General features: G+C 38.0%; 1 long non-coding RNA gene across 1 annotated transcript in view; it reads left to right on the top strand.

Moving 5' to 3' along the window:
- Positions 1-16,605, top strand: part of LOC130013640 (uncharacterized) — a 30,437-nt gene extending 13,832 nt beyond the window's left edge. The window contains exons 2-4 of the long non-coding RNA XR_008788847.1: positions 1,359-1,439; positions 9,021-9,124; positions 16,438-16,605. This is a non-coding gene — a long non-coding RNA (uncharacterized LOC130013640). The remainder of the gene's footprint in view (positions 1-1,358; positions 1,440-9,020; positions 9,125-16,437) is intronic.
- Positions 16,606-16,954: the final 349 nt, after the last annotated feature.

Raw genomic sequence — 16,954 nt, 5'->3', positions numbered from 1 at the left:
ACACCCTCCTACGTCTGTCCAAAAAATCAACAGTGAACCTTGACTCATCTGAAAACATCACATTGCTCCAGCGTCGATTATCCCAGTGTTGACGATCCCTACACCAACGACGTCTTGCCTGAATGTGATGATCTCTCAAACAAGGGATCACGCGAGGACGTCGGGCGCGAAGGTGACACCTATGCAGTCGATTCCGAATCGTCTGGCCACTCACTCTCACACCAGTGTCTGTTTGAAGACGAGCGCTGATCTGATTTGCTGTGATGACACGATTTCTCAAGGCCAAGGTACGGAATAATCGATCCTGGGCTTGAGTTGTCGCCCTTGGTCGACCTGAGCGTGGTCTGTCCTGTACAGATTGTGTATCACGGTATCTGGACCATAGCCTGCTTATGACAGACTGAGAAACATTCATCGTCCGCGCCACAACCGCCTGTGTTGTGCCGATCTGTAGCATGCCAAGGGCACGTAACCTTTCATTTTGGGTAAGCCGACGCATATCAAAATTTGTTTTCTGGTCACTAAAACAATTAAACTGATGTTTCCACCCTGGAATTCAATGCCACAATGACTGTAACATTCAAAGTCAGAGTCGTGCAAATCTTGGGTTGGACCCCCATGATGATCCCAAGCATCACCTGCATTCCATGCGGTAGCTATTGGTGCGTTTGGGCGTCACATGTAACTGGAAATGTTTCTTCTGTTAGGTTCTATAGTGACTTTTTTCGTAGTCATTTGCATATTTTAGTATTATGCCCCCAAAATCAAATATCCCCTACTTTTTTTGAATAGTATAATTCTGTCTCTATTCCTAAAATAGAATCTGTACAAAATACAAATTCCTGAACTGGCTATTTTACTTTAAGTGAATAGCAAAGGGTAAATCTTTATTTCAAGGCAGAATTAAACTCCATCGACATTAGGTGACCTTAAAATTGAACCATATGTTAGTCCCGAAATGACCTAGTTTGAGTGGAGTGGACGTTATACTCTCTCTCTCTCCCCCTCTCTCTCTCTCTCTCTCTCTCTCTCTCTCTCTCCTTCTCTTTAAAAAGAACTGTTATGTAGCATACCTACAATTGTATATGAATGAAGAATTGTTTGGTTTCTTCTGTAACTGAATCAATGCAGTCGAACTTTTTTGTCATGCATCACTGACAAGGAGTAACCAGACTGGAAATTTCCGAGCAATTTGTTCGTTCAACATAGGGTTGGAAGTCCGGACCTAGATAATCAGCGGGTGCCTGTGCCATGCTACCCGAGCCACCGCGGCCCCCGTCAGCAAATTCAACTTCCTCTATTGAAATAACCTGACACACTACATAATTAGTGACACCTGATTTCCATCTTCATTTCAGATTATGTAGAGAATTTACACCGAACCACAGATGAAGTAGTATTTATTTACTGTGCAGATATAACTATAGCTATTCACTCACGTAAGTAGTTTTTATTTACTCTGCTTATATAACTATAGCTATTCACTCACGTAAGTAGTTTTTATTTACCGTGTTGATATAACTATAGCTATTCACTCACGTAAGTAGTATTTATTTCCTATGCTAATATAACTATAGCTATTCACTCACGTGAATAGTATTTATTCACTGTGTTGATATAGCTAATAGCTATTCATTGAAGTGAATAGTTTTTTGGTTATTGTTAATTCACAGTAAATAAATTAAAATCATGTTTAAATTTCAATTTTCACACAAAGCCTTTACTAATTCTTATCAAAAATTAATCCTTAAAGCACCAATTCAATTCCACGGTAAAATCGATAATTAATTTTGAGAGATTTTCATTTGACGGATTTTGAATCCCTTGCAAACATACAATATTGTCAAACTTGAATATCAGTCTAAAATGGTTCCTTATGTATTTACAAAGATATGATAAATTAAAGATTTGTTAACAATCCCTCTGTGGATTCATCTATCGATTGATCTCTTTTTAATCTGGTTGAATCAAAGCCGGAAGATTATCTATCCTTGATATTTAAGTCATTAAATGTTAAATAATCGATTTGAATACCTTTGAGCGTGGATTAAGCCGTGAAAATTTAGATATTGCCCGAAGAAAAGACGACCGAAATCGGCGACTTTGCGTGGCACAGAGGTAATTCAATTGCTCGATAAAATCGCTAATCCTTACATTGTATAGCCAAGCAATCGCTGCACTAATCCTACACTCCTGCCTTATGCATCAGGAATTGATCCCCAAGCGCTACCCATCTTGTTGTTATCGTTGTTCTTATAGGAGCGACGATCTTCGAAATATCATAATTCCAAGATGGCGACTATGACGTCATGTGCGGTTCCTGGTCCATAGTACTCAATATCTAAGTATTTATACAGTGAAACATCGTAAAGCGACACTGATGATTCACATTCGACCCCTGCCCCCCCCCCCCCCTTCAAATAAAACCCAACAAAACAAAATAAAGCACACGTGTATATAAGCGGTTGCATTGCAAGATACGCCCACATTTTGCAAGAGATGGACAGAGAACAAGCTAAAGCAAAGTGATTTTTCGTCAAATCAGGGGCCATAGTCTAGGAAGTTACGTCCGATATTCACTATTATCGAAAGGAATCGAAACCTCTGGGACCTACAGAGGGACCACAAGCGTACAGGGAGCGGCCATTTAGTCGGACAGTTTCGTTTCGTTTTCACGAAATTCGAACTAAACCGTAATTATGGTGTAACGATGATATATTCGAACGTTTTTTTTTTTAAATCGGTTAAAAATTGTGACCTCTAGACGGACGTCCGAACGGACAGGGGCGACGACAATGTACGTCCACATGAAAATGTAGTTGTATAAAAATATCTAATCCATTAGAATAATATGAATCAATTTTATTTGATATATACATAAACACGTGTCCGTATTCAGTTTAGTACAAAAGAGTTTTAGATTTAGTTTTTTGGGTTGTCGCATCTAGCCCCCAGCCATCCTCGGAACGTCCTTCTAGTAATATATATCATTTAATATTAATTGGAATATTGAACACAGTGGATATATCAAAATGTAATCTTATAAACAATACGATATTCTGTCAGAAATATAATACCAAAATGCCTAGCAAAATAAGTTATGCCAGCAATCGAAGAAAAGTATTGTTAGGAGAGCCATTTAATCGACCACTTCCGTATCCAAAAATAACCACCAATTTATGCTTTTTTTGACAGATTAGACTTACAGTATTACTATGTATACTATAGGGAATTATGCATTAAATGAAGCCGAAGTAAGCCGCTGATGATGGAGTTATTCTAATAAATATCCAAAACCAGAATTGGTCTCTAGAGGATAACGTAATGTTGATATAAATAAATTAAAGTCTCAATGCAGCGATAGAGATTTGATTAGGTAACAAAAATACGTGACTTGTGTTGTATTAATAAAACATGGCAGGATAGATACGTATACCAAATGATATCCATACTACATTAAATTCCTAGTCGTTAAACAAATTACTGACAACTGCAAGTAAAGTGGGGGATTTCAAGGACGATAGCCAGGGGCGGATCTACTATAAAACTAATGAAGGTTATATATGGACCCCTCATGACAAAAAATACGTTGAACCGATTTAGGTTTAGGTCTACTGTAGGCGTTGGCCGGTCATTACATGTCGGTATAGTTTGTCTTATCGGGGATATTTTGCGTGTAGTGTGGTTCTTCTGTACTTATTAGGGTGAATAGCAACGGTGCTTTAAATCATTATATTGATTGGGCATATTTTATCTTTTATTTTATCTATTCCATTCTATGATCTAATGCATATGACATTTCCCTTATTTCCCCCGCTTAATATAACGCATAGGATATGTTTGACATCGTCGTGATTAAAATGTTTGGAACAATTGCAAACCTCTTTCCAATTACGAAGGGCTCCCATATCCGTTCAAACTTTCGGTTCCTAAAATGTAGATCTTTAACTGACGAAAACAAAACTTCATGGGGTTTAACATCCTGCTTTTCTGAACGAACCAGACATATGCCATACAGTGTGTTATGATATAACTTATGCTACTCTTAAATTAAGATTTCCGATTGTTAGAGGATCTTTAACACACTGTCGATGGTATAGACGAAACCTCGGCTTTTCGCCCACCGAGGTTTTAAGTCCTTCACCACTAACGATGGTAAAATAGGTTGGAAAATCCGAGGATCTTTTTTGGTCAACACTAGGACCAAATCCGGCTTGTGAGTTAGCGTCATACTCGCTAAGCCACAGTGATTCCCAGCGAAACCATTCGACCAACTGTTTGCTGGATAGATGTGTCTGAATGAAGCCAATCTTTCAACGTTTAATCACTTAAATATTTTTCTGGTCAAAATTGAAATCAAATGTCTGGGTCATCACTATATAACTATAAGAATATAATCCACAAATTAACAGTCTAAATTGCAAATTCTTAATATAATTGATGGAATCCAGATTCGCCCTTATTAGATTGAACCGAGCTGGGACCGTGTGAGAGGCAAGCATCATTTGACGTAACTCTGTTCCCTCAGGTTCAATAACTATTAATCTAACTTACGCCCATTAATCCTATCTCGTATTCTATTGACGTAATCTATAGTTGATGGAAATTGCTGATTTTATGAGGTTCTGACGAGTAGGGTGTCAAACATGCCTGGAATTAAATTACTTTATCTATTTTATTAGTGTAGGATATTTCGGTCACAGAGGATTTTAACCCTGACCCTAACCCTAGCTCGTTAGCTCCTATCAGTACCAAGCTTGTGTAGGACGTTTCAGCCACAGCCCAGTTTAACCCTAACACTATCACTAACCCAAACTAGTTATCTCCTACCAGTACAAAGGTTGTACGTGAAATGGAGTAGGGTCACCTGTCCAACCTCTAACTTCTAAAGACCCCCAATCACAAGCGAATTATGGAAATAAACTTTTACCTTTTTAGTCCCGAAATAACCTAGTTTTAGTAGAGTGGTTTTTAAACCCCATTTCTCCTTCTCTCTCATCCTATTATTACCAGTTAGAACATATTTATAGTTCTTTGGCCAAAACATCCATCAAGCAATATAGCATTTCCTTTCAAATAAAATATTGAACGCGGTCAATGCACCTTCTAAATACTTATTCATTCCTCGGCTATCGCGTGAAGCTAGGAACATTCGAATTCTGCTTCCACAGAATTATTTCACTTTTAGAAAGCTTATGATTTGCAGCATACCCATTAAACTACTGGACCACCAAGTCCCCCGGGGTGTTTGTAGATTAACTTAAAGGAGCTAAATCGGTAATATTTGGGAACGACAAATTGACCCAAATGGGTCGCAGCGCATTATAATAATGTAATCTGGTTGTATATAAACTTATTTACATTCAAATATTTCCGTTTTAACTCTAATTTCAAATCAGTTGTGTCCAGCGAAAAACGGCATAAGTCTCAACCGACTGCCAATTTCTAGCGTCTGGTTATACTAGTTTATTGCGCATGCCCCCCCCCCCCCGATAACATATGACATCCCCGTTTGACAAGAGTTGTTGAATATGTCTAGCCTCGTTCTTTCTGGTCACTTGTTACAAATGACGCTGAAACGCACTATGGTACACGATTCGTGTACCAATGGTAAAATGTTTATCTTGTCTATTGGATATCAGAAGCCTACCATTTCCCGGTAAGATTACAGCATCAATGTTGATTAGAATTGACAAATAATTCGTGTTTTCAACGTGTAAGACTTTGGATGATATTGAGTTAGAGACTTGGCTACTTTAAGTGATGTGTTTTGGTGTCGAGTACGAAATAGAACATATTTTCTCCATATCACTATCTGAATACCACCCAGTCCCAATACATTATGCAAGAGCTAAATCTACCTATTGCAGGTCTTTCTTTGGGTCTGAAATTAATTAGACATCTATTAACATGAAAAGACCTTAATCAACTCTCGATGCCATCTATGTGTTGGGTTTTCACTGGATTTGAATCCGATTTGCTGCTCAACGCGCATTGATGATGGATAGTCGAGGCTATGATTTTTCATGGTATCGATTAGTAATGATGATCGAGGCTAGGCCTAAAATTCAAACTCTTAATATCTCGGTTCAGAGTGGAGCAATTTCACTGAACCTTTCAGCATATTCCCTTTACATTATCAAGTTTTTAACTACTAAATGAGAACCATCAGCACTTTATCTAATCTCTCATAATGCCCCTTTAAGTTAAGTGATGTGTTTTGGTGTCCAGATCATATTTTTTTATCCATATCAATATCTGAATACCCTAATTTGAATATTTTCTAAGTGTGTATCAGGCCCTATACTCATTTTCCGGTATGGTCTTTTTACTGTACCAAGCTAGACATATTGATTTATAGTCTTAGCATTCTGATCATATTTAATCTGTAATACGATGTCTACAACACTTATTTTAAACAAAGCAGGATAACAATTATATATTTCTCATATTACTAGACATTAACTGTCTCCTTCAAGTTTTACTAAGCACACAACAACTCACTTACCTACTTATGCTTTCAACATATTTCCTTCACAGGGACGTCCCCAGCAGGGGTAGCCCACATTTTACGTTTTATGTTCCAAATACTATCCGTACGACTTGTATAACTAATGCGTGTGTGTGGGGGGGGGGGATGACCGAATGGTTAGCACGTGCGCGCTTTATCATAAGCCCTGTCATTGAGTCAACTGGCGTGGGTCTGCTAAAAAAACCTACGCGGCAAGCGAATTATTGAAATAAAATTAAACCATATGTTAGTCCCTAAATGACCTAGTCTGGGTCGAGTGTTTGTTAAACTCACTCTCTCTCTCTATCTCTCTCTCTGTATGACTTCGTATAGATTAATTATTAGATCCTTATTATCATGCAGAGGCGGGAACAAGTCGCCGCAGCCAGAGGCCTAGTCGAGTCCCGAGTCGCAAGTTGCTGACTTCAGTGCCGAGACACGTTAAGTCCCAACTCTTCATAATGTCCGCCCAAGTCGTCAATTCATCAATGAGTCACCAGGTTAAAGTTATGGCCCCCTCGTCATGGGTCGCGATAACGTTTCAAATCTAGTCGCATGTCAAGTCATTGAAGTGACCTAAGTCGGACACGAGTCCGAATCTCTTGACTGGTGTTCCAACCTCTTTTATCATGTGGTGCAATGGACCATTTGTACTATATGGTGACCAGTAACCAATCCCCCACTCAATAGTAAAGAACTTGTATTAGTTTTAGTTGTACGGATTACAATGTCTATCAACTAGTATAATGTCCAGTATAAAACATGATATAGACACTTACTTTCCACAGCGGTCGAAGATTAAATGAGGCAAAACATATATTAGATAAATTTTATATACGGTGGCATACTTTCAGTTAATGTTGGGTTTTTTTTACCCGCCAGATTAAACACTATTTAAGTAACTGGCACTTTAAAACCATTAAGTAACAAGTATCCAATTACAATAAATGTCTTGTAAATTGATCTATATTATATTAACATGGAACAAGACTGATAACTACTTGTTATTCCTTATATATATTACTGAAAGGTAACCGTGAATTATATGCTTTTATAATGATACCGTACACGGCAAACAAATATAACTCAGCTTCTTGCTCCGTATCAAGTGTGTTGGTGATTGATTTTGGTTTGTTTTAAGGCTTCTTATTAATCACCGACAAGATCGGTTTTATGTCAATAGCACCCGAAGTATGCCAGACAAAGATATTTTAAAAATATTCACATTTGACATATCGCACCAGAATGATTTCATAAAACTTGAACAAAATTATGGATAATTGTAATTTTTACAAATCGGCTTAAAGATACATTAGTTAAGAGCTAAATCTGTCTGTTGCAAGTCTTTCTTGCAAGGTTGGATTTAAACAGTCGTCTATTTAATACTTAAATCAATAAATGGCTGACCAAGCTAACGTTTACCGTTAGTCACTGGCGTCACTACCGGAGATTGCCGATAAAAGGCCTGCCAATCGAGGGTCCCGTAGCCATTAGGAGTGTTATTTGATAATCGACAATATATGAATGGGGTATAAATATCGTCTTTCAATCAAACGATATGCAATTCTCGGTGCGGGGACAGTGACAACTCCGTTCTGAATAAAGTAATTTGACTGAAATTTTCAATAATTTCTTTTCTTATCATCTTTTTTTGGAATTGGTATAGCAAAAATGTCCAACTCATTATTAAACTCTTAACTAATGTATCTTTAATACAGATTGTTTCAATGTGGCGGACTGAAGACAAATTGGAAATGTTAATGTCAGGCCAAACCAGATATCGTATATTCATAGATTCGGTAGACCAGTGGATAAATAAGTGCGAAATGGTGCTATATATGAGCTAACTGATTCCATTTCGGTGTTGGCCTAGAAAGTTCCCTTGTCAGTGGATATAGCACGAGGAAGCTGGTACTGGCAAGCATTTCGTCGTTGAGGACGGAAACCCGAGGTCCTTTGTAAGGATCTCCTGGCTATTGGAAATCGAAAGCGCGTCTGTCCGTTTTGATTATCTCGCTTTGTGAAAACATGTTAATCCCATTTCAATTCCTGTCTCTTACACTCGCAAAATAAAGCAATCGAAGGAACGAAACGATGGTTTATAAGCCGTGACTATCTCTGTAATTATGTTTACCCAACCTGTGTGATATAACATGTATTTATATTAGATGCCAACTTCCATTACTTTATAAAATCAATGGCCGACATTACCGCTTTTAGATGAGGTCGTATTGTTTGAGTTATTACATCATTTTTTTTCTCACATTGTGGAAACTCTTCGCATTGTTAACAAAATGCCTATCGATTTTGCTAAGTACACATAACTTTCTTTATTATTCATCTAGAACAAACTGAGAATCGGGCATTATTTCGGTTTCGTTGGTAATCGTTAACAGCTATGGAGTCACTTCCGGAACCAGTGAAATAATTATATCAAGGTCTATTTTACTGTAAAATTATAATAATTTTAGAATGTAGAAAAATTCATTTTTATTTTACTTTTTTGCAGCTTTAAGGCACGATGCTAATCACCTAGAAAAAGTTATAACAGAACAGCAGAAACACATGGATGAAATAACAGATGAATTAAATACAAAAATACAGAAATCTGGAGTGAGTAGAAATGAAATGAAATGGGTTTAGCGTCCTACTGTTTTGCTCCGATCGAGCAAATGGAGACGGACATTCACCATACAGTGTGCAATGAGGGAAATTGGACCCCCGGGTTAGCGAGCCAACGTACTCACTGATACACCGCGGATCCCAAGTGAGTAGAAAGATGGTCTTATTATACAAAAGCGATCTTATTGTATAAAGGAGGCCGTTTTATACTAAACCGAGTGCACGTAAAACAACCCTTGGTATTTTGAATTTGATGCGGAGTAAGCTAAAACACGCTGTCCGGGTAGCACGTTCAACCCCATTCCAGTTCAATGTAGCCCAGTTAAATATATTTTAAGAAAATCTAAGTTTTCGTGAATAAATAAAGGGTGTAAATTTTTGCGGAAATGCGATTAATTATCGATCAGATGCTCGTTTCATGAAACGTATCTTATGTGTACTTTGTGAAACTGGGTCATGGTTCGTCTTAGTTAATCATATTTAATCTATAATCGTGTATGCAGTATCTAATGTCAGATAACAATGTCATGAATAATATTCTTGGAGCACAGACTAAAGAGACGGTTGATGCCCTGGTTATGACAAAGTAAATCCAAAGCAGCTAGCTGTACCACAGAGCAAGAAATTCTACTCAATAGCTGAATGGTTAACGTCCAACACGGGTGATATCACAGAACAAATAAATTGATTAAACGTAAAACTGATCACTACAGCTAACATCAGTCTCTGATCCTTTATATTTATTACTATTGTCGCTTGATTCCCATCGTAGATTATGGTCTGGATATACATGACAATTTATCATCATCATGACAGAAGCGTTTTTCATAAATACTTTAATCTCCGATCAACTTGGATCGATAGATACCAAGTATTACCATATTTATTTCAGCGATATAGCCGCCATTGTCCTAACATTGACTGATAATTCATACACCATTTTTACTAAGAATACAAATACAATGGTTCGTTTTGATAATTGATCCTAGAAAATATGTTGACATAAGACCCCATTCTACTGGAGCATAAATTTTGTCATCGCTATTTATACTTTGGGTCAATATTGTCAAGTTTTAAGCCTAGAACACTTGGGCGAATGTTTCGCAACTGACGATGGTGTCGAAATCAGGCGGCAAAATGTTTGCGTGTACACGCAACTTTCGGGCGACCGCCTTGGGATTATAACCCCGTCAGACCGGGGTGGCGTCCTTACTGCGCTGCTACCGCGATGAAAATTGGTTTTAGAGCGCGTCAAGATCGCCATAAGGGTGGTAGAAACGCCAGCTAACGTGCTGTGGTCTCCATGGTCGCCAATGATCACCGAGTCACGGCGTTTGTTTTGAGCATGTTCAAAACAGACGCCAAGGTTCTGCGATCTGAACTGGAAAGCTATGAGAATGCGACTTTTTTCAAGTTTGTAATATTTTGGTACATTTTCTTGTGTTGTGTTCACGTTTGCTGGCGACCTTGTGCATTTCCTAGTCGCCGTACGGTCGCAGCAGCGCAGTAAGGACACCACCCCGGTCTGACGGGGGCATTACCAACACTGATCGTGAGACTGGTCAAAATGGCGAATGATTTTGTAAGATCAAATAGTATTTTAGCTTGCACTGATGATTGGTTGAACAACAATATTGCTCCACGAGGGATTACATGCTGTCGCATAGGACTATATACACACAGCGGTTGCAGAGCGAAGATTTATAATAGCAAATTCTTTTCATATTCTGCAATTCTTCGATGAAGCGCACACGAGGCAATTGTTCTAATAATATGGGAGAAACTACAAATCGCTTGTAAATCACATATTGATAGCTCCGTGTCAGATTGCCTGATAGGTCCGGTCTTCGATTCCGGCGTTAGCCAAGAAAGTTCCTTGACAGTTTCCGGTGTGGTTTTCCCTTCTCTGGACAGATACTTCTGCCTTTTCTGAATATCTACCCAACCCCCAACCCCCTGCTCCCAATTGTCTCCAGCTGCAGTGGTGAAAATGATAATGCCTCTTATAAGGGGAGAAACGGTTTTGTCAGCACCGCATTTAATTGTCCAAGGAAAGACAATCTAGTGGGAAGTCCATTCCCCGGACCATTCGACCAAAACAAGCCACAAAAATTTAGCAACCATCAAATGGAGATTAGCTTAGTCAAATCACAATTTTCAAGTTTTTAACATTAAAACCGAAAAATAAGAGAGAGGTTGTTTTCATTCCGCAATTTCTAATTATCACTGAAAGCTAAAAATCTATTGGACACATTGCTTTTAAAGAAGTTTTAATCATACAATTTATCCTAGAATCACACTTTCTGGCGTGACTAACAGCTAAAAAGAAGAGAACTTCTCTTCAATTTCACATCAGATGTTTCCAATGCCTGCCAAAAGAGGTGAATCAATTTAATCCTGCTCGCATCGTGAAAAGATACAGATATGTTGATGAATGGAAACAGGAGAATCAAGAATATTGTCATGGATATGGTTTTCAAATATTTCCTGAAAGATATCTTATGTTTAAAGAAGAAATCCTAATCAGGTTTAGTTCTAACCAATATTCATTGTATAATTGAATTGTTGTGTAACAGACATCTTTATTGTGTAAGAATCGTTTCAATAAATTGATTAACTTGAGGAACAGTTACTGAAGTCTATTTCTGGTAATGATACTCGTATATCTTTAATCGTATTATTATCTGATTTATTTCGTTGACGATTTTAATATTACTTAGAATCTGGTTCCAAAATAGAAGTCAAGCAAAATCGACTGTTTCCAAAATAGAAGTCAAGCAAAATCGATGCTTGAAGGTCAATTGTGCGATCATGAAATGGGGCTAAATGTCTTACTTTCCTGTACCAATAAGGCTGATGAAGATGGGTATACGTCATTCCAACGCCAGCTGTTATTTCCAAATGCAAATATCAGGCGAACGTTAATGTATTACCAATGGCATACATGGGATCTTGGTTTTTCGTCCCATCCGAACGACTAGGCACCTGTTCCTTACCAAACTCTCATCTTGAAATTTGACCGGAAAGAGAATAAATAAAAGTAATGGATTGTTTCACCTATCAAACACGGTTTAAAAATTCCTAAGAACATTGGGGATTGGTTAGTGTTAGGCCGGCTTTCCATGTACGCGTTTGTTACATAATGACATGTTATTGATAGTTATCGTGCCATCTTGACGCATGTCATGCATCGTTGTCCAGATAGTAATCATTAGTCATTACAAAAATATAAACTTATAGCTGACTCGATTATGTAATGTCCCTTGTCTTGTAAAGCAATCTGTACTGAACGTTTAATCTGGTATATGATGTAATATAGCCAGCTGCATAACCTCTTTGATCATCCTTTGTCTAGAAAGGGATTTTAAGCAGGAATGAAAAGGAGAGAAGGCCATTGTCTATTAATAGCAAGAAAACTAAATTCAGAGAAATTGTTAACTAATATTTTGCTTATCAAACAAAGTTCAGATCAACTTATCGGCAGGCACGGATTAAAGATGGGGCTAATTGAGCTGCAGCCATGGGTCCCCAATATTAAAGGGGTCCCAGAATTTGTGCAAAATAAATTTATCTATCTATCTATCTACCCTACTGTATATAAATTATGGGTGTGACGGACAATGACCAGAATATACTCCCTTTTCACTGTTGGTTCAAGGGCCCCCCGATATTTTCAGCCAGGGAACCCATGCAGGCTGAATCCGACACTGCTTATCGGGTATAACGTCTGTTTGGTTGACAAAAAGACGATGCAGACAAATAAGATTTTGTGGAAACGCCGCTGTCAGTGTACACGTTTACGTAACACGAAGAAAATAAATATTAATGTATGTTTCTCCCAAAATGACCGAAATATCGGGTTGACGTGGTCTAATTGGTCATTTCTATCCTCAAAGACACGCGTGGCTCATGTAACTTTAACATCAAAACCCTTTCCATTAGTCGTATTATTGGACAGTCGGAACTATACTTACGCGCGATATATAGTTGATAAAGTAACCTCGATTATCCAGAGACTGGACCTGGCTAAAATGAATACTTATCTCGCGGTTTTGGTCGGAATAAAGATGGAAGATGTCGATTTATATTTTTGAGCCCTGACAGCTCACAACGTCAGATTTTCACTTCGTGTTAAATTGCATCGTTTAACACAGAAGGGGTGTCTGAAAATATCGACATGAGGTCAAATTGTCTCGCGTGACATGCCTGTCTGGTCACGTTAAAGCCAGATACCTGATGTGTATTTTAATGGGCTAGATGGGGTCACGGTGGCTAAGCTGGTAAGACGCTGGCTGGCTAGCCTGGATATCGGGTGTTTGATCCCTGCATTGGCCGAGAAAGTTTATACAGATTTTCTGGCGTGGTTTCCCCCTTGTCAGTGATGCAGGACGGAGGGTCTGACAAGGACAGTTGTCTAGTCCTTAGGATGGAACGAAAAACCGAGGTCCCGTGTACACATTGGCGTGCACGTAAAAGATCCTTTGACAGTAGGCCGCAGTACCGCTGTCCGAGCAAAATTTCCCTCATAGCACACTGTATGCCATGGCGTATGCCCGTCTTCGTTAGCCCAGTTCGGAGCAGAACAGTAGGACGTTAAACCCCATCTCATTTCATTTAATGAGCTAGAATTATCAGGGTAGATCGGCTGTCCAAATTCCAAGGACGGTGCGGTGATTAACCAATTTGTGTTGATATGCGCTGAGCTCGCTTATACAGCTATACGTTGGTCACGGAGACCGGTCTGATTTGGGATGTTTGGTTGCACTTCCGGGACAAAATTTCGTTTCTTACCTTCACGTTTCTTACATGATTTCGCTCTTTTCTCCAAGAATCACATTTCTGCGGGTTTTTTTTTATGACATCCTATTTATAATTCTTAAATCTATTAATTCTATAAAACTATTCTCCAAATATGAACAAATAAACGAATTTCATGAGGGTGACATTCTGCTCTCAACTTGAGGTCCAAATTCCTGAGGCAATGACCCGAGAAATCCCTCTATAGCGATTGTTGCGCTTGGAGCACAAAATTGGGTCCGACGGAGTGTGTCTGTTTCGTTTATTAAATCTCTCCTGAGTATCATTGCTAGCAGTCCTAGTTCTATTCAGTTTGTTGAAACAAAATACCTAACATGACAGCCCATCTCTTTGATCTGGGGGGTCTTCTCAAAAACTTCAAACAGTTGGTTAAATGTATTAAAAGATGGTGAAAATTTTGTTCGTCTGATAAATAGATTCTAAATGTGACGATTATCCACTGTTTACGTTTGCAGCTATTTCGGATAGCCTCGTTTATCACACAAAGAGTTTTTTTTCTGCAATTCTCTGGTTAATCGCTCATAATAAATTTCGAGGGGTGTGACGTACCTGGTAACGTAATGTAGCCGCGATTGTCAGTCATTATTATACACTTTTAAGTTAACATATTTGGAGTTCGGGTTATTCCCAATTGATTTGTTACGCTACAATGGATTGGTTTGTTAAACCGACTATTAACCAGTCATTTTTTAGGACATGAATCATCAGGCAGTCCAGCAGTGTTTAATTGGATTTGGGCTAATTAAACGAAGCACTGCTCGGATCATACTTGAGATCGCGACTGAAAGTATGTTTTTTGAAAACTGCTGATTCTTGGAAGTCAAATTTTACAAGAAAGGCAAAGAAAATGGACTAAAACTTCAAACTAAACCGTCCACGCCAATCCATGTGTATGACCTACGGGTGTCGTTTACGAGGTAGGGTGTGATTACTGTTGCTACACATGGAGCTAAAACCTTTACTGGTCCCCATATACATTATTCAAACTAAAACGATGCAAAGCTGTAAAATATATTTTTATCTGTTGAAAAACATACTGATATTTTTCTAGATTTTCAAATCGAAACAACCTGGATAATGCCATTTATTATCGGTCCTGGTTTGTTGGCATTAAGCAACTCTGTGGTATTTATTTTGCTTAATGGCTATTCCAGGATAGCTTAGTACACATGTGTGGTCAGCAGGTCACAATACTTCAAATGTAGGAAGAAAACCTGGGTTATACCAAAGCCATTAAAAGAAAAGGTCTATGATTAAGACCACTCCGAAAGTCTATATTGATTTTCAGGTTTCTGGTTTGTTGAAACAACCGAACAGAGAACGTCTGGAATTAAATAAGTTATCGCAATTCAAAGGCCCACGTGTCAGCATCAAAAGGTTCCTAATAATTATTTTGTGATCGATGAAATCTTCGTAAAGGCACTGATTCCAGAATCGTTTACTTTTGGGTCGCGGAGCCCTCCTCAGAAATATCGATCAATTCATTTCAATCTGGTTGATGTAAGGAAAATGGAGGATAATGTGCGCATAAAAAACAAAGTATAACCCACGATGCAATAATAATCAGAGAAAATACTATTCGGTGTCTGGGTAAGGTTTCAACATTATAATTGAAATCAGAACAGAAATATCTGTCGTAGAATATGTATCACCATGTCCATGTCTTCAAATATTAAGTAAATCCGTTGAGAGGCTATGTGACAAAATTTAATCAGAAAGTCGATACAAATCCAAAGTTGTTGGCCATTTTCGTAATCTTGTCAGTTATCTTGTGTCAAGAAAACAATATTGCTCGCTTGATAAGCTAATGTAATTATGGGTTTCTTATTTCGTGACAAACCCACAGCAAGTTAATCAAATGTACCCCAAGGGTACTTGTTCTTTCAATTTCCTGTCCGAGGTGCTACAGCAGCACTTCTAAAATTACATTATACCAAGTTTATTTTCAATGTCGGAAATTACTGATACAAACACGTCTTTTGTTTTGGAAAAAAAAATATATTGAAAATGTTAGTCAAATTACTCATTCAGGGTCTGGAAAGGGGGTTCAAAGGTCATGTATTTTATCCAATTGTTGATAAACTGCAATTGAAAATAGGATTCGAGGGACAAAGATGGTAACTGTTGTGTTTAATATTATATATCCAGCGAATCTCTGGAGCTATCAAACGAAGAATTATAGGCATTTGCGCAGTTAAAATCATAGAACTTTACAGTTCTGATATAAGAAATGGTTTTAGTTCTGAATTGTGGCCATTTCATCAAGAATTTAAGCAAGAGTTACCGGACGTCTTATAACTTTTGATTTCTTCTCAGGTAATGTCTCCAATGTCCGAATTGATAACAGTTTATACATTGTACTAAAAAACAAAATTTGACAAGGGCCCCCATAGTACATTCGCCCAAGGGCCGCCGACCCTCCTGTTACGCCACTAGGTACTTACCTCCCTTTATGAATAATTTGTTATAATATTATTTACTTTCAGGTAAATGGTAGAATAACCCGTCTGATGAATAAAGATATTGGACATGCTATAGTCAGTCAAGCTGAGAATGAACAAGCCACATTAATTGTGACCGGAACACGTGGTAGGGGTCGTCTCAGAAGAACGTTTCTAGGTAGCGTCAGTGAATATATTGTGAACCATTCATCTATACCTGTACTTGTGTGTCGGAAACCATCAGAGAAAAAATAAACTTTTATTAAAGAACTCATTCATCACCTCATTTTAATTCTGTGTAAAATTCAACATGTTTCATATATTTATGATATAATCAGTAGAGATGAATTCGCCCATCCCGATCGTTCATTTTGTTTACAATCTCATTTTTTAACGGCTTATTAAAATCTACTCCTATTTATTATTTTAACATATATAAAGTCTATGGTCGTTATAATATTATGAAGATTTGTTACATAATGGCAGATGTTATTGATAGTTATCGTGCCATCTTGAAACATGGGCCTGTTTCACGAAATTTTAACAAAGATAATATCCAAAT

This window comes from Patella vulgata, chromosome 7 (genome assembly GCF_932274485.2).
Source record: "Patella vulgata chromosome 7, xgPatVulg1.2, whole genome shotgun sequence".
Classification (NCBI taxonomy): Eukaryota; Metazoa; Mollusca; class Gastropoda; family Patellidae; genus Patella; species Patella vulgata.
This window is presented reverse-complemented; position numbering and strand designations above follow the sequence as displayed.